At 45.2% G+C, this 25,852-nt stretch overlaps 1 pseudogene; it reads right to left on the reverse strand.

Moving 5' to 3' along the window:
* LOC129530329 (F-box-like/WD repeat-containing protein TBL1Y) lies at window positions 1–25,852 on the reverse strand (annotated as a pseudogene).

The raw sequence follows: 25,852 nt of genomic DNA on the forward strand, positions 1-25,852 counted from the left end.
TTAAGACCTGCTCAGTGCCCAGGTGAGGACATAGGGCAGTCGAGTTGTAACTAGATCGGTGCCTGAGTGATGGCGCACCACCCTCCGGCTGGATTGGGCTTCTGAACACTTGAAGCACAGAGAAAAGGGAAGCAGAGACGCTTCCCTCGGGACCAGACTGAACGAGTAGGTAATTTTTCCATGCAAAATGGTAGGTAAAAATTCCTGTCCACGTGAGGTTCGGTCTTTAAAAATCCATTCATTGTGTTTCTGAACAGGAAAATTTCAAACAGTGCAGCTGAGCAAAAATTGCACCAGGGAGAAACTCACAGTTAACAGTGTGTGTATGTGCATGCTTTTTTTTTTTTTTTTTTTTTTTTTGGTGGAAGCTGGCTGTGTTGTCCAGGTTGGAGTGCAGTGGTGTGATTGCTCCTCACTGCAACTTCCTCATCCCAAGTTCAAGCGATTCTCCTGCCTCAGCCTCCAGAGTAGCTGGGACTACAGGCATGCAATATGATACCCAGCTCAATTTTATATTTTCAGTGGAGAGGGGGTTTCACCATTTTGGCCAGGCTGGTCTCAAACTCCTGACCTGGGCCTCCCAAAATGCTGGTATTACAGGACTGAGTCCCTGCAAATTCTTTCCTCTTTTGCACCATATATTTCCGACGTGTTTTGTGACCTTAAATCCCCTCCCTATCCAGGCTTTTTTGGGCTTGGTTTTTCCACCATAGCTGTGCAAACTGCAGCCCATGAACAAAATCTTGCCCATATTCTAAGGCCCATGAGGTAAGAATGGTTTTACACATTAGGTTTTTGTTTGTTTGTTTGTTTGTTTGTTTGTTTGTTTGTTTTGAGACAGAGTCTCATTCTGTTGTCCAGGCTAGGATCATAGTTCACTTCAGCCTCAACCTCCTGGGCTGAGACTACAGGTGCACACCACCACACATGGCTAATTTTAAAATTTTTGGTAGAAATGGGATATCACTGTGTTGCTTAGGCTGGTTTCCAACTCTTAAGCTCAAGAGATCTCCCACCTTCGCATTCTAAAATTTTGGGATTACAGGCCTGAACCACCTCACCTTGCCTCAAAATGTTTTTAGAAATCAAAAGAAAAAAAAATCCTGGCATGTGAGTATACATGAAACTTAAAAATTAGTGTCCACACATAAACTCTGATGGAGAATGCAGCTATGTTGTGAACTCCAGCCTGGGTGACAGAGTGAGACCCTGTCTCAAAAAATAAAAATAAATAAATACAGAAGTTCTTGCTCTGTCACTCATGCTAGAGTGTGATGGTGCCATCTTGGCTCACTGCAACCTCAACCTCCCAGGCTCAAGGAATCCTCTTGCTGGGGCTACAGGTATGGACCACGCCTGGCTATAGCCCACATTCCTTGACTCATGACCTCTTCTTAGCAACAGTGGTTTAGGTCCTTCTTATCTCTCTGGTTCTCTGCAGCTGACAGTCTGCTTTCCTGGATTCTGGCAGTTACATTGGGCCAACCCAGATAATCCAGGATAACGTCCTCATCTCAAACATCCTTAACTTCACCTACAAAGTCTCTTTTGCCATATAAGGAAACATAGTCACAGGTTCCAGAGATTAGGACAGGGACATTTTTAGGGAAACTTATTTGGGCTATCACAAGTGTTTGTCCACTTTAACTTATATACATAGTTTTATCCAGCTGTGATGTGTGGTGGCTCACACCTGTAATCCTAGCACTTTAGGAGGCTGAGGCAAGAGGATGGTTTAAGTGCAGGAGTATGAAATAAGCCTGGGCAACATAGCAGGACCCCATCTCTACTAAAAATAAAATTAAAAAAAATTAGTGGAGCATGGTGGTGTGCACTGTTGCCCTAGCTATTTGGGAAACTGAGGGAGATGTGTCACTTGAGCTCAGGAGTTTGAAGTTACTGTGAGGACTTATAATGCCACTGTACCCCAGTATGAATGGCAGAGAGTAACCCTGTCTATTATAAAGAGAAAAAATAGCCCCATAGTCTTGTCTCTTAGATCAGCAGCCTCCAACCTTTTTGACAGCAGAGACCAGTTTCATGGAAGACAATGTTTTTCCCCCATGGATTGGTGCTGGGAATGGTTTTGGATTGATTCATGTGCATTACCTTTATTGTGTACTTTATTTCTGCTATTATTACATTGTAATATATAATGAAATAATTTTACACCTCACCATCATGTAGAATCAGTGGGAGCCCCAAGCTTGTTTTCCTGTTAGTTACAGGAATATTGACAGTCCTATTTGGGAGTGATAGGAGAGAGTGACAGATCACCAGGCATTAGATTTTCATTAGGAGCCCACAACTCAGATTCCTCATAAGTGCAGTTCACAAATAGGGTTCGCAATGCTATGAGAATCTAATGCCACTGCTAATCTGACAGGAGGTGGAGCCCAGGTGGTAGTGCGAGTGACGGGGAGTGGCTGTAAATACAGATGAAGCTTCACTTGCTAGCCTGCTGCTTACCTCCTGCTATGTAGCCCAGTTTCTAACAGGCCATGAACCAGTATGGTTGCAACTGGAGGTGGCGGACACTTGCCTTAAATTAATCACAGCTCCAAGCTTGATTTCATGTAAAATCTTCTTCATCCAAGCAGGGCCTGTGGGACTAGCCCCCAGAAGGGGCACAGGCAGGGACATTACACTGCTTCTTGTATGTTGCCCTCTCGAGGTGGTCACCCCCATGTGGGCAGGGATCTTCACGTCCCCAGTGCCTAGAACATGCATGATCTTTCCTCAGGAAACATTCAGCCAATGTACACTGAGTGAGACATACTGTGCAGCTACAACTCTATTATTCTTTAATTGAGATATAACTTAAATACTAACAGTCACCTTCAAAAGTGTGCATTTCAGTGGCTTTTAGTGCCATCTGCAGAGTTATACATCAGTTAGCTCCAATACTGATAGTTCCAAAACATTTCCTCTATCCCAAAAAGAAACCCTCTACCTATTAGCAGCCACCCCGATGTCAGTGTAATCACACAACATGTGCACCTTTTGTATCTGGCTTTTCACTCAGCATTCTGTTTCTGAGGTTTACCAATGTAGCAGCATACATCAGTACTTCATTCCTTTCAACTGGATGTTACTTTTGCACAAGCTGACAGCCATCCTGTAAGTTAAGGTTGTAGGAAGGCCCTCCTATCACTGGCCCCTCTTCCCCTGTACAAAATGTACACCCAAAGGCAATTCCTAGAGTGATGGTGCTGATGGTCCAGCACATGTCTCCACGCTCCCTGAGCATAGGATGCTGGTAAATCCCACTGCTGGGGACTTCTGATTGTCCTCAAATTGAAGACAGCCAGGTGTGAAGGGTAGGCCCAGCATTGTGGGAAAGTGGAGGCAGGCACGGATGGCCAGCCTGCCCTGAAGAGCAGCATAGAAGCAGAAAGCAGCCGGTCCTGACGTCTACCCAGCCCTTAGCGTAATGCCACAGGCAGGCTGAAAAGGATTTCCTTGTTCACCCCACTGAGAAAAGCAACCCACAATTCTGAGAAAAGTGTCTGGCCAAGGTAGTGCAGGTACTAATGTGCCAGATGTTTGGATTCAGGGTTCAGACTTCTTGAGCCTCAGAGCATCTTCCTGGGATGAGCCTATAGGAGGAATAAGTGGGGAGGCTGTACGGGTTTGAAGGACTGGGAGGAGCACCTGGCAAGTACCATACTAGTGAGGTGGTGCCTTAGTCTGTCCAGACTGCTGTAACAAACATCACAGACTAGCGGTGGCTCATACACAACAGAAATGCATTGCTCACAGTTCTATAGGCTGGGAGTTCAAGATCAAGGCATGGAAGATTCAGTGACAACACACTTCCTGGTTCATAGACAGAGAGTTTTTACAGTTTCCTCACATGGTGGAAGGGGTGAGAGAGCTCCCTGGGGTCCCTTTTATAAGGTCACTTATAACTTTCATGAGGCTCCACCCTCATGACCTCATCACCTCCCAAGCCCCCACCTCTTAATACCATCCCCTTGAGGATTAGGATTTCAACATGAATTTGTGGGGGACACAAACATTGAAACCATAGCCAATGAGAACAGAAAAATGCCATCAGAGTGTATACTTTCAGCAGAAATTCCTATTCCGTGGTTTTATCATGATGGGTCCTGCTTAGATCAAGTCTCAAAAACTGCAGTCACTGTCACTAGGATAGCTACAATCAAAATTGTAAAATAGGCTTAGCATAGAATAGATATGGAGAAGTTAGAACCCTTGGGCATTGTTGGTAGGAATGTAAAATGGTACAGCTGCTGTGGAAAGCAGTTCAGTTGTTCCTCAAAATCCTGTACATAGAAATATCATCTAACCCAGGAATTCCACTCCTACGTATACACCCAAAGAACTGAAAACAGAAACTCAGATACATTTTTGTTTTGAGAAAGGTCCTCAGTCTGTCACCCAGGCTGGAGTGCAGCGGTGCAATCATAGCTCACTGCAGCCTCGACCTCCCAGGTTCAAGCAATCTCCAGTCTCAGTCTCCTGAGTAGCTGGGACAACAGGCACACACCACCATGCTGGGCTAATTTTTTAAGTTTTTGCAGAGATAGGGTCTGGCTTTGTTAATCAGGCTTGTCACGAACTCCTGGACTGAAGTGATCCTTCCAACCTGGCCTCCCAAAGTGCTGGTATTACAGGCATAAACCACTGTGCCTGGCCTTAAACTAATCCTTGTACATGAGACATATTCCTAGCAGCACTACTTATAGTAGGCAAAAGGGTTAAACAAATTAAATGTCCACTGAAGGATGAGTGGGGTCTAACTATACGATGGAATGATATTTAGTCACAAAAAGGAATAATGTACCGATCCATGGTACAACATGGGTTTGCTTGTTATGGTAAGTGAAGGATGCCAGATGCAAAAGGCCACACAGTGTATGCTACCATTTACATGAAATGTCCAGAACAGGCAAACCCACAGATACATAAAAGCAGGTGAGAGGAAAGAGAGTGACCACTTAGTTGATATGGTATCTCTTTGGGGGATGAAGAAAACATTTGGTTGTCCAGGCATGGTGACTCATGCCTGTAATCCCAACACTTTGGGAGGCCAAGGCATCACTTGAGGCCAGGAGTTTGAGACCAGCCTGGGCAACTTGGTGACATCCCATCCCTACAATAACACAGAAACCAAAACAACCATTTTGGTGTTTTCAATGGTGATGGCTGCACAGTATTGTGAATGTACTGATTGCACTAAATTGTTCACCTTAAAATAGTTAATTTTCTGTGGTGTGATTTCCACCTCAATGGAAAACAACCAACCAACCTCAGCAGCGTAAGGAAGCTCTTTGCTGACGGGCTTTACTTTGTGTACATTTTCCTGACCTATCCAGAGTGCAGGAGCTCACCTTGCTGTTCCAGGCTGGGCTCTCTGCCCTGTTGTGCTGTGGTCATTGTTGTGCTTCCCCCCAGTACCATCCTGCTGCACCATATCATGGCATGGGGCCTGACCACCCTGACCTAGGGTGCAGGGAGCCACCATACTATACTACCCTTTCATGTCCAGGGAATCCAGGAGGACTCCAGTACACTAGGTGGCTCCATGCCTGGCCCCTCATTGCAGGGGGCCTCTTGCAGAGAATGCAGAACCCTGACCCACAGAGTGGGCTCCTTGAAGGTCAGGCCATTGTCTCAGGGCCACACTCACAGCCCAGACATGGAGGGATGACTCCAGTAGCTTGGACCCTGGAATCATTCTCTCTGCTTCTGCTTTTCTTATTTGCGTGCATAGGTGCCTGTGCACACAAGCACGCATATGAAGCTTTCAGCATATCTCCCTTCATGTAAGTCTGCATGCAGAATTTTTGGTGTATTCCCAGCATCCGTATTTGTGCACTTTTAAATTTTTGTTCTTCACGCTTCTTCTGAATGATCAGGTGAGTTTAGCATGCATGGAATGAGTGTAGGATAATGTGGAAGAAGCCAAGGGGAGCCCTGTGAAAAGCTCATTCTACAGCTCTTCTTCCTGTGGTTTCTCGCTTCTCTTCCATTGTGCACAGAGGGGGATGTGGCCGCTGAAACTGCCAAACAACAGACACAGGTAGATGTAACCACTGTAACTGTCTAAGGCATTTCCTCAAGTTTACATTCCTGTCTGTGCAACCCTCAGTTGTAAAGCCAAGGTCCTTCCAAGGATATATACTCTAACTTCCAGTGGAAAACTGGAAAACAGCAATGAACAAGTGTCTTTATCTGTGATTTTATGACAGGAATCAGCACATGGCAGCCCTCAGGACAAACCTGGGCCACATCTGTTTTTGTAAATAAAGTTTTACTGGATTACAGCCACACTCATTTCTTTATGTACTGCCTGTGGCTGCTTTTGCACTAAGTTAGAGTTGAGTGGTAGTCACAACAGAGAACACAGTTTGACCCATGATGCTAAAAATATTTACTGTATGTTCCTTTACAGAAAAAGTTTGCTGACCCATGGTGTAGATCATTTCTCTCTCTCTCTTTTCTGGCTTCTTGCAGCAACTCAATTAAATGTCTCCAAATGGGTATTGTCATGTCAACCATAAATACAAGCAGGGAGCTCAGTGGTAGATCCATCTGTATGGTCTGTTTTCCTAGGGAACTTTAAGAGGACAGATGCAGTATCAACAGCTATTATAACAGAATGTACCTAGTTGGAAAGGGAGTATCTGTTGCACTCCCTTGCCTGTGGGACCCTAGAGATTCCTGGCAAAGTTGCTTCTGAGCCTGAGAGTGCCATTACTGCAGGGCTCACAGGGAACCCTGAGATGCTCCCAGGGTCTTTGGGAGTTGCTTCTTTTAAGTAACTTATCTGTGATGATCTCTTCATCCTCACATTGCATGACCCAGGGCCTTCAGCATTCTTCACACACACAACCTCACTCTCCTATGTGTCATTTTCTTTCTGTCTTTGCATCAGAGTCACTTCACTTCTCTTCCTTTTCTTGTTTCACTTTCTCCTCTCAAGGCTTTTTAGGCTGAATTTTAGCCTCTACAGCTGAGGATAAAACCACCTGTTAAAAGAAGGTGGCAGCGATGAGAGGTGGTGTAGTAATCCTTCCTATATGGCAAGAGGAGATGGGTATTGCATTTTTCATACCTGCTTTTTTTTTTTCTTTTTTACACTTTCTGTCACCTTCACTCTTCTGGTTTGACCACTCTGTGAATATTAACAGTGCTTTCATCTATTTTTGTCATCCCTCCTTCTGTGGCCATGAGGCTGTTTGGTCAGTTGCTTTTCTGTCTCCCTCTTTGGTTGAGCTGGAGCACTCCTCCTACCCCTTTCCCTTCAGTTCTCTCTTCCTCTGTGACATTTTGCTTCTCTCCTACATGAAGCATTTCCCAGCTAATAGTCGTTATCTTGGTAACATATGTTTGTGAGGCCCTTGGGACATTCTATGGTGACCAGTGACTCCTATGACCCATCAGTAGAAATCATTTTCCTTTTCTCTGACAAGAGCTTCTGAAACTATTGTTATCTATAACAATGAGAATACATTTTATCTGAAATATGTAGCTGGTACATTTTGAGTTGATCAAGCCCAGGAACTGTATCTTATTCATGTTATTGCCCAAAGCCATGTTGTGAGCACTCAAAACCTAACTACTTAATGGAGTGCCTTTGTCTTTACTTAAATTGTGTTTTTTCATTAAGACCCAGTGCAGGGAATCCACCATCCCAGAATGTCATTTCTTTTGAGATCTTTTCCCAGCAGGGACCTTCAAAAACTCCCTCCAGTAGAACACCTTAGAGGACTACCCATTTCTGAGACAGAAACATGGTTGATCTCCCTTACTTACCTACAATTAACTGCTTGTTCCAGACATGAGAAATGACTCATATTTCCTCTGGGCAGTCAGAAGCAGGTTTATGCATTTCCTTTGTTGTTCTTGTCCTCTTATCTTGGCTTCCAGATAAGTGGCCAAAGCTTTGTTTCTGAGAAGAATGACTTGACTTTCCTCTCTCAGGTGTGAGCCGGGCCTAACCATGCCATCCCCCACTATGCACCATATACTGCCCCCTGCTGCTGGTCCTCATGGCCAACCCCATCCTGTTCCAAAGACAGTGACTACAGGTAAATAGTAGGGAAGTTCTCTGGGGACATGGCTACTGGGAGTGGCCCCACGCCTTAGTCTTAGACAGTGACACATGTTGTCTCCTGGAATTATTCAGGACAGTTGACTTTATTTGTCATCCTTCAGAGATATCAGCAGAATACAGCTGCAGAAAGTGAGCAGGTTCAATAAATGAAAATGTGCAAGGCTCTGCTGGCTCAAGTTCTGTGCCTTCATTTGTTAGCTCAGCACTAGGACTAGGTGACTTTTCACTTCTGTGCTGGGATCCTCCTGGGTTGGCTGCAGGAGTGCCCTTGGAGGTCTACGGAGGTGTGTGAGGAACAGGAGAGGAAACAGGAGAGGGAAGGGACTGAGTGCAGACTGAAGAGGCTCCAGTCCCATAATGCACTTGGCTATCGTCTTTTCTCAAGAAAGAAAACGGGGAGTGCAGCACAGGGAATCAGTTAAGGGCAATGGTTAGAAAAGGATAACAGGAATGAAGCCCTTGACAGCATCCTTGGAAAAGACTTCTGGGCTGGGGCTGGTAAACAGTTGAGTGCCTACTTCCTCCTCGAGGAAGTGTGTCCTGGAGTGAACCCCCAAACCTCCTCATGTTAGCAGTGTTGTAAATCCACACAGTTCTGAAGGAACCTCACTTTGTGCCTCCTCAGAGGAAAGATTTCCGCTGAGAGGCATAAGGCAGAGTGACAGTCTGAGGCATGGTTCAGAGCAAGAGGGAAAGTTTATTAAAAGTCTTTAGAACCAGGAATGAAACACAGTAAAGTACACTTGGAAGAGCGCCAAGCAGGCAACTTAAGAGAAGAAGTGCACTCTTTAGCCCTTGACCTGGGGTCTTATATGTTGGCATGGTTTCTGTGGTCTTGCATCCCTTCTTCCATGATTCTTCTCTTGGGGCACACTGTCTGCTTGCACAGTGGCCTGTTAGCATTTGGGAGGGGCCATATCTGCAATGTGTTTCTTGGAGTTGTATCTATGCTCATTTGAGGCAGTCTCCTCTCTTACCAGTCAAGTGTTCCTAAAGGAGGGTCAGTTTACCAACCATCTGACAATCACTTGATGGTCACGTCGCATTCCTGGGGAGGGAGACCTTTTCCTGCCATACTCATGTCTGACTACCTACTGTAACAATCCTGAAGGCAAAGCACAATCAAAGCAATGTCTACCAAGGGGTCTAGTGAAAGCAAAAGCAAACTGGGCAGTAGGTCATGACAACAGTTTTTGTTCCTTTTTTTTTTAATGCTCAGGGCATTTTTTCTTGCAGGAGGACCAAAGAATGAAAGCATCTGTATTAGGAAAGTGGTTTTGAGAAAGTCAAACCTTTAGCACAAAAAAAGCCCAGAAAAAAATTTGACCAGAGGGTCCTTTTCTACCATGACAAAATTCCTGCGCATTCATCTCATCAAACAAGGGCAATTTTGCAAGTTAGATTTTCCTAAGGAGCACGCCCCCTAGATTCCTCACATGCACAGTTCACAATAGAGTTCCTGGTCCCATGAGAATTTAACCCCACCACTGATGTGACAGGCAGCAGAGCTCAGGTGGTAAAGATGCATTGCTTCCTATGCACCTCCTGCTGTGCATCTGGTTCCCCAGGGGTTGGGGACCCCTGCTGTACAGCAAAAAGAAACCTCTTTAAAGCTAGTCATTTGCCACTAGCATTCTTCAGGGAGCCACCAAAGCTGCCTGCCATGCCTGCATTTATCACAGGGAACTCTGCCACATGGTTTGATATCTGCCCAGTTCCCAAGCAGTTCTTCCTGGAGCATTCCAGGGTTCTGTAGTACCACTCAGGGTGCCCAGATTCACCTCCTGGGAACACACTTGCTCTACTTGGCAAGAAGTAAAGAGAAAAATGAAAATTAGCAGGATGAATTCCAGACAACACTAGGATATGGGATACATATTTTCCCTAAATGTGACAATAGCTCGCTTAACACTGAGTCTTCACTTGCCAATTCAAGACCTGCAGTTGGGATTTGGCCTCTGCAAAACTCCAGGTCATGGTGATGGCCACAAGCACTCTTGGATCTGTGAAAGGAAGATAAATCTTGGGGCCCCCAACTCACTAAACTAAAGAGAAAAGTCAAGCTGGGAACTTCTTAGGGCAAACCTGCCTCTCATTCTATTCAGTCACCTTTCTGCTCACTGAGATAAATGCATATCTGATTCCCTCCTTTGCAGAGGCGAATCATGTTTCTTGAGCATGTGGGTTCAGATGCCTGGCTCCACATCCCACAGTTTCAATGCAAAATTGAATGAAGCACTAGTAAGGTGGGAGGAAAAGCAAAATCACATACATATGGCAGTTTTAAAAAGTTCTCCATAACGTGTGTCATTGGATCTCCAGGAGTTGTCTTTCCCAACGTTTATGTTTCAAAAGATAATAATCTAAGGAGCTTTGTCTCTTCTAAAATGTATTAAAAACAAAGCCATAGTCATTAAACAAACATAGAAAAGTTTTTATGTTTTTACTAGGGAAACAAATTGATATATACACATTAATTTTTGTGCACTTTCTATACATATGAATTGTTAATATTTTTGAAGAATATTAACCAAATTAATTAAAATGGTCCTACAGTTTTTTAAGATGAAGTCTTGCTCTGTTGCCAGGCTGGAGTGCACTGGTGAGATCTCAGCTCACTGCAGTCTCCACCTCCCAGGTTCAAGTGATTCCCCTGCCTCAGCCTCCCAAGTAGCTGGGACTACAGGTGGGCACCCCATGCCCAGCTAATTTTTTGTATTTTAGTAGGGACAGGGTTTTACCACATTGGCCCAGATGGTCTTGGTCTCTTGACTTTGTGACCTGCCCGTCTTGGCCTCTCAAATTGCTGAGATTACAGGCATGAGCCACCACACCTGGCCAAAAATGGTCCTACAATTTTAAACACAATAGCTATTATTACTAAATTAATGCAGAGAACCATATTTGGAAAAATGCCAAATTAAGAATAAACATATAAAAAGTTTTTTTAGGCCAGGCATGGTGGACCACATCTGCAATCTTGGTGCTTTGAAAGGTGAGGTGGGAGGCTCCTTTGAGGCCAGGAATTGGAGACCAGCCTGGGCAACAAGGTGAGACACCTCCCCCCCACCTTCTTTATCTCTCTCTCTCTCTCTCTCTCTGTGTGTGTGTGTGTGTATATATATATACACACATACACACATATTCTTCAAGCAACAGGAATTATTGTTTTTTGAGACAGAGTTTTGCTCTTGTTGCCCAGGATGGAGTGCAATGGTGTGATCTCAGCTCACTGCACCCTCTGCCTCCTGGGTTCAAGAGATTCTCTTGCCTCAGCCTCCCAAATAGCTGGGATTACACGTATGCTCCAACACACCCAGTTAATTTTTATATTTTTAGTAGAAACAGGGTTTCACCATGTTGGGCAGGCTGGTCTCGAACTCCTAACCTCAGGTGATCCACCCACCCCGGCCTCCCACAGTGTTGGGATTGCAGGCGTGAGCCACCGCACCTGGGCCAAAACCATGGTTATCTCAAAGGCAGGATGGTTTTGGCCCCTTCAAAGTGAGCTACCACTTTGTTTCCTCTGAAGGGCTTGAACACAGGCGCATGGACACAATTTAGCAAAATTTCCCGTTGTCGTTATGTAGGGCAGAGCTTTATCAATTGTGCTGCCTGCCCTTACTTTGCCAACGTGATGTAGGTTTTGGCTTGCTGGCAGATGCCCGGTGGGGCTCCACTTGACGGTATAGATCTCTTGGCTGTGAGCCTAAAGATCGTGGATGCACGCGTCCTACTCCATATTCCAGATCTACAGGACACACCGGCCACAACAGGAGCAAAAGCCATTCCTGCACCCAGGAATGATGTGGCATAATTCCTCTGGGGTGCACACGTAAGACTACTGGCCCATGGCGGGGTTGTGCGCAGTGGTGAGAAAGCCAGCAGGAAGGCTTGGATTCTCACCGGGACCCCACTGAGAAATCGGAGTTCATTGGATAATAGAGGAAGGGAGCCTGGCCAGTAACAAATAAAGCTCACCCTGGTCAGTAACAGATAATCCTCATGGAAGAATGACCATAAGACTGGCGTCGAGTGCCGGGGTTTGTCTGGGATAAACAGCCCACTCCTTGCGATGCCAACGCTACCTTCAATGTCATGTCATCAGAGCAGGATGCCAGCAACATTCCAGAAGGATCCCATTTGATATGTTGACCTCATTCTCAAAGAAAGCAGAGTCTGAAAAAGACATCAGGGCCTGTGAGTAGATGAGGTCGCCTTCCAGCAGGGGACAGCAGCACAGCACCATCGCTGCAGAAGTCCTTTGGCTTCAGCCTGAAATTGAAGAGCACAGCCCAACCAGCCTTCTAGTTTCCTCTTTTTCTCACTTTGCCTTTTTTATTTATATAAAACCACATCCATATCCCATACATCACCAGCCACTCTCATCCATATTTCTTTCAGAAGAAAACATCCCTGCAAGGAAGGAAGGCAAGTGAAGAGTTCACGTATCTTAAAACACAGCAAATAAAACCAGTTATTTTTAAAACTGGGCTTTGAAAATTACTTTCCTAAGCATTCTTTATTTTTATTTTATTTTTGAGGGAGGGTTTTGCTGTTGCTCAGGTTTGTGTTCAGTGGCTTGATCCTAGCTCACTGCAGCCTTACCTCCTGAACTCAAGCAATCCTCCTGTCTCAACCTCCCAAATTGCTGGGACTAAAGGCAGGCACTACCAGGCCCAGCTAATTTTTTTTTCTCTTTTGATAGAGATAGGTTGCTGAAAGTAGTCTTGAACTGCCGGGCTGCTGGGCTCAAGCCGTCTTCCCACCCCTACCTCTAAGAGGTCTGGGACAAAATGCAGACACCACCACGTCCAGCTAATTTTTTTTTTTTTTTTTTTTTTTGTATTTTTATCAAGATAGAGTTTCCCAAGCTGGTCTTGAGTCTTGAAGTCCCAGGCTCAAGCAACCCTCTGGCCTTGGCCTCTCAAAGTACTGGGATTATAGGAATGTGCCACCATGTCAGGTCTCCTATGCACTTATTTGTTTTTGTTTTTGTTTTCTTGAGGTCGAGTTTTGCTCTTGTTGCCCATTCTGGAATGCAATGGCACAATCTCGGCTCACCACAACCTCTTATCTCCCAGGGTCAAGCGATTCTCCTGCCTTAGCCTCCCGAGTAGCTGGGATGACAGGCATGGGCCACCACACCCAGCTAATTTTGTGTTTTTAGTAGAGACAGGGTTTCTCCATGTTAGTAAGGCTTGTCTTGAACTCCTGACCTCAGATGATCCACCTGCCTCGGCCTTCCAAAGTGCTGGAATTCCAGGCATGAGCCACTGCGCCCAGCCAGTTCTGTGCACTTTTAATCCAACAGTTCCTTCCTACGCCTACACCCTTTACAAGGCATTTGTCCCTGCAGGTGAGTGGAAGTGGAGGGAGGGATAAACTCAAGAAGTGAAGCCTCAGCTCTTGTGGAGTTCAAGCTGGGTAAGGGCTGACTTAGATGGAAGACGGGTGACCAAAATGCACACAGACAGATACACATGTGCAAAGGAAATGAAAGGGAAGTGCTGAGCAGCAGAAACAAACAACACTGGCAAAATCCTGGCCAGGGGCTCCTGATCCACTGCAAACAACCAGATATATAAAAGCACAGGGTGAGCACTAGAAACTACAGGTCCGGACACTTGGAGACCCTGAGGCTAAACCCTGGAAGATAAAGTTCAAAATTGTCAGGGACCAAGGCAGAAAAGGACACACTGAAACAGATACATATAAGCGAACCACTTGCAGCAAAGGCTTAGCTGGGGAATAGCCTGCACAGGAGAAATGGGGCAAGATCCTTCCTAAGGAGTGACAATAGGGTTCCATATGCCCCATACATTCCCACTATCTGATTCCTATTGTCCTGGCCTACCAATTAACTAATTTCACATGGAAAATTAATTTTCTAAATATTTTCGAACTCCTGAGGGCTCCATTTTGTATGATAAACTGTATGGTCACACTGCTTTCTAAGGACACTGAGTTTTGAAGGGTGTGAACGGGACAGTGACAAGCCACCTGTGTGTTCTTTGTGGTATAGGTGGCCCAGGAAATGGAGGAAGAAGCATGATGGCCAAGGAACAGGCTGCTGTGAAATCCCAGGGAGGGTGGAGGGGGCTGGCTGAAGAGGGGCCTGACAGAGTGTGAGCCTGCAAAGGTGTCTGTGAGAATGGATGTGTCTTCCAGGAGCAGGCTGCTGGGATGGCCAGGAGGGCAGACAAGGCCTATTGAAAAGGGGGCTGTGAGCATGCTTATGTGTCTATGAGCATGGATGTCTGTTCCAGAAGGCTGCTGGGAGAATCTGGAAAGGGCGGAGCAGACCGGTTGGAGAAGAGGTTGAGAGTGTGAGCAGGCTTAGGTGTCTATGAACGTGGATATATAACCCAGGAGCAGCCTGCTGGAAGAGCCAAGGGAGGGCAGAAGGGGCCTGCTGAAGAGGGAGATGAGAACATGCTTAGGTGCCTGTGAGCATGAATGTTTGTGCCAGGAGCAGACTGCCCGGAGAGACCAGGGAGGGTGGAGGGGTCCACGGAAGAGGGAGCTGAGAGAGTGTGAGCATACTTCAGTATGTGTGTCAATGTGGGTGCTAGGCTAGCAAGGGAGGCTCTCACTGCAGCTATGGAAAGGAAAACCCATCGGCCCAGAATGTGGAGCCAGTCACCTTGGCCTCTCTGCATCCAAACTCATATAAAGGAACAAATTTTTTCCTGAGAGTTGATCCTACAGCCTCCAATCCAAGTCCCAGTTCCTGGGTGGCCTCCAGAGTTGGCTCATGGGTCTCCACTCAACCCCACTGACCTGGAGCTTTGTTTAGGGCCATCGGCCACAGTAAGACCCACTTAAAGGGCTAAGTCCCATGCTGATGGCAAGGTCCAGGGCAGGACAGCTGGGAACCAAGGATACTGTGTGCAGCTCTATTAAAAACTTAAGGATAGGCTGGGTGTGGTGGCTCATGCCTGTAATCCCAGCACTTTGGGGGGCTGAGGTGGGCAGATAATGAGGTCAGGAGATTGAGACCATCCTGGCTAACATGGTGAAACCCCGTCTCTACTAAAAGTACAAAAAAATTAGCCGGGTGTGGTGGTGGGCACCTATAGTCCCAGCTACTCGGGAGGCTGAGGCAGGAGAATGGTGTGAATCTGGGATGCAGAGCTTGCAGTCAGTGAGACGAGATCATGCCACTGCACTCCAGCCTGGGCAACAAAGTGAGACTCCATCTCAAAGCAAACAAACAAACAAAAACAAAAATAAAAACTGAGACTAGTCCAGGGTTAGGGGAGATAAGTTTAGACCAGTAAAAGAGAGTCACTTTGGAGCAAGGAGATATTAACAGGACAATATGTTCCTGTGTTCTGAAAGTGCCTTCCTTTGGGGTGGGGACCCTTGGGACAGGGGCAGGGAGAGGTGGGCAGTAGGGGAATGAGGACAAAAGAATTTACATCATTTAAGTTACTGGCATGATGACAAATCTACAGGGACTGTGATCATCCTTTCCTGCTTTAACAGGGGACTACACAAACCATGGAAAGATATTCTAGTTGCTGGTGAGAAAAAGGCGAGACACCGTGAGCCCTCCTGTGCTCACTGTTGATGTGCTCTGTATTTTCTGGAAGAGGCAGGCATACAGGCCAGCAGCCACTATCAGGGGTGTGGCATTCACAAGGGCAGTGGGAGCTCAGGAGGTGCCATGAATCTTCCACAGGGTGTGCAGAGGACACGTAAATGGGCCTGGAGGGTGGAGAAGCATCTGTGTTAGACTGAGGGCTGCTGTGAGAGTCTAAGTCGGGGAGTGTTCCAGGAAGATCTTAGCACAGATTGAGGTGCTTGGCTGCACATGCCTTTAGGAGGACAGAGGCACAGGGCATTTTTGGACACTAGCCCAGGAGGTCAAGGCTAATAAATGGTTTAACAGTATACTGGCAATTGCAGAAGTAAGGTAGAGATCATAGAAATTGGAGAATTTGAGAGAGATTTGATGAAAGACCAGAAAGAGCCTCCGAGCCCATACTGAAGAATTTGTTAAGTTGGTTGTTGTTCATATTGTTGTTCCCCGGTATATAGTGGGAACATTTTCAGTCTCTGCTTACTTTTAGGATTTCTTTTGTCATTGACTTTGATGTTTTATACCACATGCCTAGGTGGGTAGGTATGGTTCTTTTTATATTTATTCCTCTTAGGATTTCCTGAGCTTCTCACATTAAATGATGATGTTTTCCACCAAATTTAGAAACAAATTGGTCATTATTACCTCAAATGATTTTCCTGTTTCATTCTTTCTTCTTTCCCCATTATGCACATAACTTTTAGGCTGCCTGATATTGTCCCAGGCTGTTAAACTCACTGATGTGGTTGGATATTTTACCCCACCCAAATCTCAGGTTGAATTGTAATTCCCAGTGCTGGAGGTGGGCCCTGGTGGGAGGTGTCTGGATTATGGAGGCAGATCCCTCATGTCTCTTGCCCCTGCTTTAGCCATGTGAGACTCCTGCTTGCCTTTCACCTTCTGTCATTGTTGTAAGCTTTCTGAGGCATGCCCAGAAGCAGATGCTTTCTGTACAGCTTCAGGACTTTGAACCAATTAAACCTCTTATAAATTATCCAGTCTCAGGTATTTCTTTATAGCAATCCAAGAACAGCCCAATACACCTACCTACTAGCATTTTCAATGCTGACATTATATTTCTTAGTTCTCAAATTTAGTTTTTAAAAAATTAACTTAAAGAGATCTCACTCTATTGCCTAGGCTGGAGTGCAGTGGTGTGATCACAGTTCACTGCAGCTTCAGAGTTTCCCTTTTGGGGTGAAAAACACTTCCTGAATGAGGTAGTCCATGCACTGCCTGCATTTGGAGCTATTTGTCTTAGCACCTTCTGCCTCATCAATGGTGTTCAATTTAAGCAACACCAAAAACTAATTTCACTGGCAGCCCTAAGAGGTGTGTTCGATGAAGGTCCCAAGCTGTGCAGGAGTGGCCACAGAGGAGATTCTCTCCCTCTCCAGGGCAGCAGGGCAGAAACAGTGTCTTCCCTGGGTCTCCCTCACTCTCTGCACTGCCTATATGAGGAAGAGTCGCTGCTGTGGTACCATGTGGAATGACAGACATGGACGCCCATGCATTATGCCTTAACAGGACTTCTGGCTCATGGTCTTGTTTCCTGCAGGACCCATGTGCCCTGCTTGGAGCCCTCCCCAGGCACTGAGTTGTGCTGTACCATCTTGGACAGTTTTTGAGGTTAGCACTCCCATTCAGAATACCATTTAAGCACTCCAAACTGTCCGACAGGAAAGACACTTAGATCTCCTCCTGGACAGTGCTCCAAGGACAAGTGAAAAAATAATCAACTTTTCTCCCAGACATTGAGGGATTGATTCCCTCAAGATGTGTCAGGCATTTGTCAATAAGGGAAGTGGCACCTACTCCCTTTCGTTCACTTTAAACAAGTCTAAAGTCTTCCAATAGTCTGTTAGCTCTAGGGGTGGCCACCAGTCTTTGTTTTAATGTAAGAGGCCACATCTAACAACAGAACTGAGATACACAGATAAGAAACTTGGGAAAGAAAATGCAGACTCACGTAGGAAACTGGTAAATCAGAATCTCTACAGATTCTAGACTCCAGATGCTGCATGTGGCCTGGGCTGGCCCCCACATGCAAATGGATGTGGTTATGTCCAGAGCAGCAGCCTCACATCTGTGCAAGAAGGCACTAACACCATAGGCCTCAGGTTGCTCTTGTACAAAGGCCTGCTTGCAAGGCCAGTCCTTGGCTAGTGACTGAGAATTTAGGTGTCTGAAGAGTTCCTGCCCTTGACTAACAGAGGCAAGTAGCTCACTCTGCCAACACTGGTGCAAATAGTGAGTTTATGTCACACACCCTCTCTCCTTCAAGGGTCTGCAGTTTTGGCTTGCGCTGGGCCATGGGTGCCTGTGTAACCAATTCCCAATAAAAACCCTAGGCACTGAGGCTCTATGGAGCTTGCCTGCTAGAAGACACTTCACAGATATAGTTACAACTTATTTCTGGAAGAATTCAGCACAGTCTGTGAGAGTCCATTGGGAGTGGAGCCTTTGAAGCTCTGGATTTGGCCATGTGTATTGTTTCCCTTTACTGATGTTGCACTAAATTATTGTGCTATTAGGAACCTTAGCTGTGAATATGCTGAGTCCTGGGAGTCCTTGCAGCAAAGTGCCAATCCTGGGTGTGGTTTTGGGGAGCCCCCAAAGCAGTATCCCTCTTGGAATTACAAAAGAAAGGGGGCTGCACTGATTCTGTGGCTGGTTCACTGCTGTGTTTGAGAGTTGTGAGTAGACAGGTGCCACAGTCATCTGTATCTTGCAAACCTTATGAGCAATGCTTGCCACAAAATGGTTCTCCTTCTGACCAAATAGGCTCCCTGGGCTCTGTGTTCTGTGTATTCACATTTACTTTAAGGGGCATTTCACATAAGTCTAAATTATTGTTATTATCTGTTTGTATTTATTAGAGACAAGCTCTCCCTCTGTCACCCAGGCTGGAGTGCAGTGGTGCAGTCATAGCTCACTGCAACCTCAATCACCTGGGCTCAAGCAATCCTCCTGCCTCAGCCTTCTGGGTAGCTGGGACTACAGGTGTATGTCACCATGCCTTGCTCCCTCCCCTCCCCTCCCTTCCCCTCTTCTCCCCTCCCCTCCTCTTCCTCTCCCTTTCCATTTCCCTTTCCCTTTTCTTTTCTTTTTTTTTTTCCTTTCTTTTCTTGTAATTTTGGTTGAGATAGGGTCTTGCTATGTTGCCCAGGCAGGTCTTGATCTCTTGGACTCAAGTGAACCTCATGTCTCAGCCTCCCAAAGTGCTTGGATTGTATGTGTGAGCCACCACACCCAGCCTAATTTTGAATTATTTTCAAATTATAAAATACAAACATAAAAACTCACCTGAATGAAAAGGAAACTGCTGTTTGGTTTCTCCTGTGTGAGCATCCCAAATTATTGTTGTCTGTGCTCTGCAAACAAAGGGAAAGTTAGTAATTACTCCTGCAAAGTTTTCTCTAGTAACGTGTATCTTATGAGAAAAGACAGTGAGCCTCTCTCCTTATAAATCAGCACTATCTGATGCAGATAGAAGGCAAGCCTCATGGACTAGTTCTAATTCTCTAGGATCCACATTAAAAATTAAAAAAATGTAAGATTCATTAACAATCTTTTATTTTACTCCCATATTCCCTAAAGGATACCATTTCAACATGTAAGCATTATCAAAATCTTACTGCACTATCTGCTTTCTTTTCCTCCCATCCTCAGTCTTTGGAGTACAGCATGTTTTATACTTAGCAATCTGGATAGCCACATTTGATGAGCCCATCAGCCAGAGATGCTGGTGTCAGTTTTAAGATCAGAGCATGCCTAACCAACACTTGCAAAAACTGCCAAAATTCTTCCTCATCCCCAAATGCAGAAAACTGTTAAAAAAAAACCTAGAACAAAGCATCTCTAAAGATTTTTTGGAATTTTTCCAAGTGCAAGGCTGCAAAAAAAAAGCCATTTCTCAAAATGCCTCTGCCTGTGACTCTATGAACTGGGGGCAGTAAAAATGGGGGCAGAGTCACTGGCATGCACTGGGACCAGGCATCAATGTATAGGCCTATCAGTAAGGAGAAAAGCAATGTAGACCATATGAGTTCTTATGAACTTATACTGATGTGGGGAAGATTATTTAGAGAAGGACTTCAATGAATAGCATTGGAATTTTGTGTTCATCAGCTGGAATTTTCAACGAAATTGGGAACTACACTTCTCTGTCTGTCAAGATTTTGCTTTAAGAAGAATGAATTCTATTGTTTGTTGTCTGTGGGCATTTTTAGAAGAAACTGAGAAGTGTCTTTGAAACTTGGTAATCATGGGTTTTTGGTCAGCCCTTGGCCTATTAACATTTCTTTAGATGTCAGTATATAACTCTATTTAGCCATGCCAAAGCTAATCTAATACTGCAGAGAATATACAAACTCATCATACTTGTGCCTGTCTCCTATCTGGGTAGTACTGAATGAGTTAACACAACAGTGAAGTGCTTGATAAAGAAAAGTGCTGTCAATTTCATAAGTTATTTTTAATAACTCAAGCAGCAATTACTGAGAGCCTACTGAATGCACAGCAAACTGCTTTGTATGTACATTACTTGAAATTAAAACATCTTGACAAAAATCTGATAGTAGCTAAATGGGAATGTTTAGTGCATCAACCACAACTCAGCTTTTAAAATATACACTAGGCTACCAAGTCTGAATGAAGGTTTTCTTGACATAAAAGAAAGTGAGATATCTTATGAATGAATGATTTGTTGACCTAGTTATATGCTACTCTAGGGGTCAGAAAGCTTTTTCTGTCAAGGGCCATGTAGTAGGAATTGCAGGTTTTGAAGACCATGTCTTCTCCCTTACAGCTGCTCATCTCTGCTGTTGCAGCATGAAAACAATGTGGACAAGTCCCAACAAAGGAATGTGACTGTGTGCCAATAAAACTTTATTAAAAAAAGAACAGATGAGGTGCCAGACTTGTCCTGTGTGTGCCACAGTTTGCTAAATGCAATTATGACTTCTCTAAGAGTAGGATAATGTATAAAGGTCAAGGTCAAGTCTATCATTTTATAGTAACTTTCAACAGAAACCTGTGACTTAAGATTTTCAAGTTATCCTGACATTATCACAAAATGCAAAGTCTCATAAAAGCCTGATCATCGTCCATTATTCAGGAATGGTTTCCAGTTGTAGAAACAAAAGTTGATGTAAAAACACGTAAGTTTTTTTTTGTTTGTTTGTTTGTTTGTTTGTTTTCAATTCTAGATAATGCTTCTTTCCCAAAGCCATGGCTTAGAATTCCTGGTGAGTCTTGGGAATGCATAACTCTTCCAGGAAGGCTGACTCCTGCTCAGAGAAATCTATCGTCTACAGTGGGAAGCAGCAGTTAATCAAATGAGGACAACTGAAGCCTGAGAAACACTCACAGCCTGTGCTACTCAAGTTCCTCAGTAGGTGAAAGTTTAGGCAGTGCACTCCCCACATCACATGGCTCCTTCCAGCAACTGACAGATGCAATGTGGATATTTTCTTCTCTCTATCAATCACTGAACCATGTACCTCCCATAAAAGGAAACTGCACAAGGGTCTAGAGAACAGCAGAATATATTAAGAGATTATGTGCTACAAATCAACAAAAAGATCAAAATCATAAAAACAAAGCCTAAACCAATCGTTTCCATTTCTTAAGGGGAAGCACAAAACCTAAAAGTTCCGAAAAGACATGATTTTTAGATCTAAAAAAATTGGCTGGGTACAGTGGCTCATGCCTGTATTCCCACCACTTTGGGAGGCTGAGGCAGGTGGATCACCTGAGGTCAGGAGTTTGAGACCAGCCTGGCCAACATGGAGAAACCTTGTCTCTACTAAAAATACAAAAATTAGCTGGGCATGGTGGCATATGCCTGTAATCCCAGCTACTCAGGAGGCTGAGGCAGGAGGATCGCTTGAACCCAGGAGGCAGAGGTTGCGGTGAGCCAAGACGGCACCACTGCAGTGCAGCCTGGGGTGACAGAGCAAGACTCCGTCTCAAAAGAAAAAAAAAAAAAAAAAGAAAGAAAGAAATCAGTGGCTGTGCACTGCGGCTCACACCTGGAATACCAGCACTTTGGGAGGCTGACAGAGGAGAATCACTTGAGCCTAGTAATTCAAGACCAGCCTGTCCAATATGACAAAACCCTGTCTTTATAAAAATAAAAAAAGTAGCCAAACACGGTGGGAGATGCCTGTAATCCCAGCTACTTGGGAGGCTGAGGCAGGAGGATCACTTGAACCCTGCTGAGGCGGAAGTTGCAGTGAGCTGAGATGGTGCCACTGCACTCCAGCCTGGGCAACAGAGTGATCCTTTCTCCCTACCCCCCAAAACAGTAAAAGACAAACAAATAAATAAGCACCTACAGGCCAAAGGGGCATATTTTAAGCTAATACTCACTTTGTCCACACCAGTACTCAAAATATAATTCCCTTTTTTGCTCCATTTCAGGGCAAAGATAGTGCCTTTATGTTGGCCTGAGGTGCTGGTCAGGTTACCTGTTAATAAAAACAAACATGTTGATTTTGTTGTCATGGTCTGTTCAATCAAGGGTTATGTATGGCAGCTCCTCTTACCTGACCCCAGCACGAGGGGTACAGGACTTATCATTTTCTGTCCATATTCTTGCAAAACCATCATATGAACCTGTAGCCAATAGTGTTCCATCACTCTGAGGGCCAGAAAGAGATACAAACTCACAAAAAACAGCTTAGGAGTGGGAGCACCGAAGAAGCTCAGAGAGCCTCTCTCAGGATCCCAAGTCCAGAAAGTTCTTCAGACAAAAGTCGGTGCCATGCAATGTTAGCACACCCTGCTCTCAAATCAACATGCGGCATGAAGATCAAGGAGACAAGGGAGCAATGAAAACACAATGGAACCATTCACCACTTTGTGTTCTCTAATGAGTGATGGAACTAAAAACACCATGATGAAAGTTATCATGACACTTTGCAGAAAATAAAAAGCAGTGGAACTGTGTGCATCCCATGTGTCAATGCACATAACACTTTTTGCTGAAATCCTAAGGTGAAGAGGCACCTTTCCTAGGCTGCACCTCATGTCTCCCCGGGAGAACTACCTCATAGCTCCCAGCCTATTTCCCCACCATGAGACCACCAGCTCATTTTGCTAAAACATGTTCACGATGCAAAGATATGGCTACCAAACAACCAGCTCACTGTCTGCCTGACGTGGCCTTATTAAGAGCTCTTAGAAGCCAAGACCACCTCTGTGGCTAGCCCCCCAGGTTGGGCCTAAGTACATAGGACCACCTGTCTCTTATGTCTGCACACATTCCATCACTGCAACCCATGCCTGGCTGGAAGATTTTACCAATTTCAAAGTGCCCAGGGGGTGGAAGATGCTTATGTTCCAGTCCAGTGAAATGACATCTGACATCTTTGTTACTTGGGATGTCATGGCCCCTTCTGGTATACAGTGCCTTAACATAAGCTGGGTGGAGGCCCTGTTGCCATTCTCATTCAGGTTCCATATCTTTGCAGAGTCTTCAGATCTGCAGAAAAAAAACACAGGAGCCTCTGGCGTTTGGTTCAAATGGGTTCAAATGGGATGAAAAGCTCACCACAGCTTGCTCTCTGGCCAGGTGACATCGTCCGCGTGTGCTCTTCTGCCTTTTTCATACCGTTGGATGCCTGTTTCTGTCCTTGCCATCTTTGCATTTGGTAATTTTAACTGCCTTGTGTTACTCTTCACCCCACAGAGAAAAGGACTTGAACTATGGCTTCTGCACAATATGAGACCCATAGAGAAGTGGCTCATAGAGTCACCCATTTGTGGGTCCATCCAAACTGGGATAAGAAGGGGAGTGCATATTCCTTAAGGCAGAACTCCAGAGAAGGGCAAGCAGCTAGCATCTCCCTGACCCTGGAGTGCCCCAATCCTGACTTCTTTACTTGGAAGCTAGCAAATCACTGACAGTTCCAGGCACAAGTGAACACCTCAGACTCATGGGCCCAAAGGACTGTGGCTTTGTTGGGAGGAATCTCAACATCCCCATCTATTTCCATTGGCTTTCAGTGATTATTCGTCACAGGAGACATAAAGAGACATGTGGCTTACCAATACAAGAGGAAGGCATTTAAAGGGCACTTTTGTTTCCAGAAACATGTTGTTTTTATGTACTAAGTAATACTACTTCTAATGAGTCTAACTAAATTGTGGCTTTTGTGCAATTTAGAAAATATATCAGATTTCTTTATAATTTCATAGTCTCTATAAACTTCACCAAAAAACAAAAAGTTATTTTGACCAAGTGTGGTAACTTACACCTGTAATCCCAGTGCTTTGGGAGGCAAAGGATGGTGAATTGCTTGAGGCCAGTAGTTCAATGCCAGCACAGGCAACTTGGCAAGACCCCATTTTTACAAAAAATTGAAAAATTAGCCAGATACAGTGGCACATGCCTATGGTCACAGCTACTCAAGACACTGACACGGGAGGATTGATTAAGCCCAGTATGTAGAGGTTAGAGTGAGGCATAATTACACCACTGCACCCAGCCTAGGGGACAGAGCAATACCCTGTCTCTAAATGCTCCTCAGGAAAACAATTATTTACTCTTTGTAATTGAGGCCAGCAAATTATAGCTCATGGATGAAATCTAGCCACCAGCTGTTTCTGCATAAATAGTGTGACTGGCACTCCACATGTTTTCACATTACCTATGGCGACTGTTATGGGTTAAACTGTGTCCCCATAAAATTTGTATCTTGAAGCCCCAATTTCTAGGACCTCAGAATAAGGCTATATTTGGAGACAGGGACTTCACAAAGGTTAAGCAGCGTAAAATGAGGTCACTACAGTCGACCCTAACCCAGCGCGACTACTGTTCTCATGGAAAGAGGGGATTAGGACGCAGACACCTACAGAGGTACGACCATGTGTGGAAACGGGGAGAAGACAGCATCTACAAGCCAAGGAGAGAGGCCTAAGAAAAAAACCATCTCTGCCCTCACTTTGATCTCAGGCCTTACCGGGCGCAGTGGCTCAGGCCTGCAATCCTAGCAATTTGGGAGGCTGAGGCAGGTGGATCACCTAAGGTCAGGAGTTCGAGGCCAGCCTGATCAACATGGAGAAACCCCATCTCTAATAAAAAATACAAAATTAGCTGAGTGTGGTGGCACAGGCCTGTAATCCCAGCTACTTGGGAGGCTGAGGCAGGAGAATCGCTTGAACCTGGCAGGTGGAGATTGCTGTGAGCCGAGATCATGCCATTGCACTCCAACCTGGGCAAGAAGAGTGAAACTCTGTCTCAAAAAAAAAAAAAAATCTGTTTGCTGGTGCACAAACGTGCCTGCACGCACGTGCACACACACACGAGTGCACCATGCATGGAACATATGCATGCTCTGAACTTACATACATGCTGAAGTGGCATCTCTACAGGTTTATAGAGGAGTAGTATGTACAAGTTCTCTGGATAGAAATTCAGACTCACTGACTGACTTGCCATGTACTCTCTGGCAATCTACCTAACAGGGAATGATGTTCTCGGATTTTTCAAAGACTAAATAACCTGATGTCCAGTGTTTGGGGCCCAGTGCCCTCGGCAGAAACCGTGAGCTCAACGATTATACCACAATTTGGCCAAAAACACTCAACATGGAAGGCGAGAGGCTGAGACCAAACGTGTCCACGAATTAAACCCTTTTGTTTATGATGGGCAATAACCATGCGTTATAGGAGCGTTCCCAGATTAGCAGTGCACGCGATTTCCTAAAGTTGAAGATGAGAATAAAGAGGGTCAGGTTGAAGGGTTGTGATTGAAAAAATGGAAGGGGAAGCTCTTCCGGCTAGATCTTAAGCAAACACTAGAGAGCAGCTTCGAAGACGCTGATAGCAGATTTTAAGAAGGCATTCGGATTGGCCGAGATTTAGAAGAAAAGAATCAACACAGAGAGGCCCAAAGAACTTCAAGAGCCTGCACATTCACTGATTGCATGTGCTCCTTTCTCTTCCCCATTTACTGTTGCTTCTCCATTCTTTGGTGGATTTTGCTGGGAAAGGGCATCTGGTGTCATGGTTGCCACCTTTGCCATGGCTGCTGCCTCTGCGGCTGCTGCACTGGCTTGCTGCTGAGAGAGCTTCTCTCCGAACTTCTGCTGCTGCGTCTGCACCACGTCAGGAGTCACGGCGTCTGTCAGGGACAGGGACTCTATGGGTCGGCTGTCGAACACCGCCAT

Source organism: Gorilla gorilla, chromosome Y (genome assembly GCF_029281585.2).
Source record: "Gorilla gorilla gorilla isolate KB3781 chromosome Y, NHGRI_mGorGor1-v2.1_pri, whole genome shotgun sequence".
Classification (NCBI taxonomy): Eukaryota; Metazoa; Chordata; class Mammalia; order Primates; family Hominidae; genus Gorilla; species Gorilla gorilla.